Below are 4729 nucleotides of genomic sequence, written 5' to 3' on the forward strand. Positions count from 1 at the left end.
TGCCCCGCCCCCCGCCGCGCCAGCGGCGCCCCGCCCGCCGCCAGCGCCCGTCCCTGCCCGCTCCCCTGTCCCTTTCCCTGTCCTTGTTCCTGTCCTTTTCCCTGTCCCTACCCCGTCTCTGTGCTTTTCCCTGTGCCTCTTCCTTTCCCTGTCCCTATCCCTGTCTCTATCCCTGCCCCTATCTGTATCCCTGTCCGTATCCCTGCTCCTGTCTGGAGGGCCAGTGATGCCCTCAAATCCCCCGTGCACCTCACCGATCCAGGACATGACATTCGGGACCGGATCAAGTTACGAGGTTTTATCCCGGAGAAACAGCTCAGGACACTCCTTTGGGGTCAAGTTTCTTATTTCTGGAGAAAGTCCCAAACCTCCCTGTGCTGGCCCAGGCAGTGACTGTGGGACCCACTGGTGGCACTTTCTGCCCTGTGCCACACGACTGGCAAGGACCAGCCACCATAGCCCTGCCCGCAGCCACCGAGGGGCTGCGACCCCCGGCAGGGCTGCCAGACTGGGATGCACAACATCATCCATCCATGGGCTCTCCAAGCAGCTGGCATCGGCAACCAGGTCACCGTCTAGCCTGAGGGACCAACATCCCTGTGTCCAGAGCTGGGGCAGAGACATCTGTTCATTGCAGCCTCCCTGCAGACAACAGGGAAGGGCTGGGATGTGCTGACCCCCCTCGGCTGACCCTTCCAGCAACACGGGGGACACAGGCACAGAGCTGGTGACTGTGACAGGTGATGCTGGTCACTCTGTGTCCCTCTGGCACGGGCAATGCTGGACACACAAACTGCCCTTCTCTTGCTCTTCAGCATTTTAGGGACAATAAATTCCTAACCATCCCAAATTCCTCCTTGGTATCCTCTGCAGCAATGCTCCAATATTATATATAAACTCCAATGCTCCAATATTAATTATAAACTACAAATACTGACCAGCTTCCGTGTCCTCCACCAGTGCTGACAATCATTAACCGGAATATCAAATTTATAATGTTGGGATGCGGAACCCGGTGAGATGAACTGCTCTGCTTTTTAATCAGCTTTATGGGATGATAGAAAGCATTGATCGACAAAGACAAGACACAGCTCATGCTCCTGTGTCTGTAGCTGTGCAACCTTATTAATTTAGATTTACAAAGGGTTGGTTGAGCTGGTGGGGACAGAGCTGGGGAAGTTGCCTTGCGCTGGATAGACCAGTGCAGGAGCCCACATGTGGGGCAGCTGGAGGGGGTCTCCGGGCAGGGGCCTCGCTAGCAGCCTGGCTCTAGCCAGGGGTCCCCAAAGCTTGGCCACGGTGGCAAAGGCACCCAAACTGCACCCAAGCACCATCCAGGGTGACACCAGTGGGACCTGCGGGTTGGTCCCGGTCTGACGAGTGCTGGTGCTGTCCCAGCGACCTGGCACCGGGCAGCGTGTGCCTGCCCGCACGTACGTGCCCGAGCCTGGCCCTGCCCGAGCCCTCCCTCCTCCCCCCGAAATGCATCTGTGACTGGGGCATCGCCTTCCCACCCAGTACGGCCCAGTGGCGGCCGGACAGCTGGTAACCATATTGGTGTGTCTTGTGCTGTCATATCGCATTTGCACGCCTGCTCCTGCTCCGCATCCGGGGAGGCTGGGCCGGCATTTTCAGGTCAGAGGCTGCATCCAGCGCAGGAGGAAAATTCCCACTTCTCCACCAAGACTTTAACTGTGAAGTGGCCTGGAGTCGGCTCCTCCATGCCGGCAGCAGCTCTGCCCTGGCACCCAGCCCTCCCCCGGCACGTCCAGCCCCGAGCCAACCTTGCAGGACACACCCCTCCGGCCACACTCACCCGTCCAGTCGTGTCCATCCCGGGGAAAGGCTGAGGAGCTGGAACAGCTGCAGGTGGTAGTGAGCAGGGCTGTAACCAGAGCCAGGAGCATGGCTGGATGGGAAATCAGGCTTGTCAAAAAATTTGGTTTCGTTCCTTGAATTTAAAAGTTTACCTAATAGAAGTAGCTGAGGAGCAGTGGTGTGCTTTGGCTTCTGTTCGGCATTTGATTTAATAGCACATGACGTTTTGATTAAAAAATTAGCTGTATATAATATCAATAGAGCTCACATTAGAAGGATTAAGAATTGGCTGACTGACAGGTCTCAAAAAGTGGTTGTCAATGGGGAATCATGATCGGATGATGATGTTCAACATGTTCATCCACGATTTGGAAGTAAATATCAAATCAGTGCTGATAAGATTTGGGATGACAAGGATTAGTGGGAAGGTGGGAACACTGACAAGGGGGAGCTCTGGGGAGCTGATGATGCCCTGCACAAGCAGCCTCCTCACGCAGCTGCCAAGGGGAGCCGAGGGCAGGTGACCCCTGCAACCACCAGTGCTACTGCAAAAGGTCCTGAGTGAGCCTTCAGCCCTCGTGAGACACAACACATTGGAACCAACACCTCCCCAGATACCTGGAGCCCTCAGCAGCCCTGGCACCCCCCTCAGCTGCAGGTACCGCATTTCTCAGGGCGGTGGAGGTGATGAAGGTCTGACCCGTGTGATGCCACTGGCTGCTCCCAGCACGGACAGGGCACTGCAGCCATTGCTCCTCTGCTGCCCTCGGTAGCCATGGATTTTTGAAAGTCAAACCCCTGTTAGTGCAGGGACTGTGCCTAACCCACATGAATTCCCAATTGTGTGCACTTTCAATTAGCGACCGCAGGCACTCAGCCCCTGGATGTGTTCATTAGTGACATGGCCCTGCCGCGCAGTGACAAGCTGGATGACAAACCTGTCTGAGGGATGCACGAGGTTTCAGCTGTGGCATAGCTCCTGCATCAGCCCTGGCGAGGGACAGGAAGGGGAGGCATTTCCAGGTGCCTGCAGTGGACTGGGGATGGGATCCCACCACCAGGCACGTGGAGCCCACAGGGACCAGGGGGATGGCAGAGATCTGGCACCCACCTCCCAGCAAGGGCCTGTCACGGTGCCCACTGGTGAAGGGGCCTCCCCTGTCCCTGCTCAGCACATCCACCAGCAGGAGAGGTGCCCACAGAGCCCTGGCTCCATGAGTGCTGAGTCCTGTAAATCCCCCTGAGCAGATGTCCCTGAGCCACCTCCAGAAACACCTGGCAGTAGGACACCTCCTGTCCTCCACCATAGGCAGGGTGAGCAAAACCACGGAGGCTTCAGTGCTTCTGCGGGGCATCAGCTCAGGGGACCGGCCTGGGGGACACGTCCCAGCACAGCCAGAGCACTGTCCGAGCTGAGCCCTGGCAGGGATGGGCATCGCTGCCATCCCAGTGCCCGGGTCCTTGAGCTCCCAGCTCTGAGTGCCTGTGGTAGCCAGTAAAGGCATCCTGCTTCTACAGGGCTCAACTGGCCCAATAAAAGATTATCAGCTAAATAAAACAAGAAGTGAGTGATGCCACGATGCCCTGTTGGATTGGAATTGTGTGAGCAAAGTGGTTTTCTCAGGGAGATTTATATCCTCTGCTGGCTGCAGGCAGCCAGCCCAGCGAAGGGAATGAGCCTCTGGCTCCGAGGCCACTGCTCCCTCCTGGTCTCAGCACACAGCTTTTATCCCATTGTTGAGGGAATCAGAATAAAGGAAATACAAACAGGTATTCACCCATTGCAAAGTATGGGAGCACAGGCTCCAGTTCTGCTCCCCGGGGCCCTGCTCTCCTCCCGGCCTACAGCTCAGCCCTAGAATCCCACCTGTAACCCACAGCCAGATCCAGAAAGGCGATCCCATGCCAGTGGGGATGGTTCCTGCCTCGGGCCTAGGCATGGCATCAGCTGTGACAATGCTCAGAGGCTCTGGGACATCTGTGGCCTCTGCCATGGATGATGGCATCAGACCCAGGGGCTCTGCCTGGCACAGCCTGCAGGGAGCTGCCCTGACACCCAGTACCTGAGGTTATAAAATCTCCACTGCCCAGCGGGATCCTCCCGCAGACAGTGCGGCAGAGAGAGAGCCTGGTCCCGCTCACCTTCACCACTCCTGCCACAAACTTCATCTTCAGCCACTGTCCCCCCAGGGACCAGGCACCGGTACCTGCAGGGAGGCACAGAACTGGATCCCCAGGAATGGTAAATACTGCAAAGTGCTGGAGTCAGCACTCTCGCTGAATTTTGCTTTCAACATCTGCAGCCCAATAAATCTTTGTCTCCTTCCAGTGAACTGTGCTCCCGCTCGGGCTCCAATTTACATCCCTCAGCACTGTCCCCACAGCTGCAGCGGCCCCTGCGTCACCCTGCAGGGCCAAGGGGAGAGTGAGGGACCCGTGGTGGGCAGCCGTGGTGCCGAGCAGCAGCATCTCCATGGGCTTGGTGACCACCGGCACTGCTCGCTTTGTGCCAAAACCCTTCCACTCACCAGACCTTCACTGGGCTTTTTTTTTTTGTTTTAATTGTTTTCAAAACAGATTTCATGTGGTCCCAAAATGAGACCGTGATTGTAAATTAAAGTGTAATTAGCCTTTACGCTTTTATATTCATTAACTCTTCTCTGTTAATGATGCAGAGGCTGGAGCACAAACCCGGCATTATGAAACCACATCCAGGAAATAAAATAGTGATTTAGATAATGGCCAGAATGTATTGCTGCTTACACATAATTAAACAAATGCTCAATTTACACTTGGAAACATGAATGAATGTTGATTAACCCCAGCCCAACGACTCTGCTGGCGCCGTGGCTCAGCGCGGTTCTGCCGGCGGGGCTGGCAGCGGTGGGCAGGGTGGGCAGTGCCCGCTCCC

This window comes from Corvus brachyrhynchos, unplaced genomic scaffold, assembly GCF_000691975.1.
Source record: "Corvus brachyrhynchos isolate BGI_N302 unplaced genomic scaffold, ASM69197v1 scaffold59, whole genome shotgun sequence".
Classification (NCBI taxonomy): Eukaryota; Metazoa; Chordata; class Aves; order Passeriformes; family Corvidae; genus Corvus; species Corvus brachyrhynchos.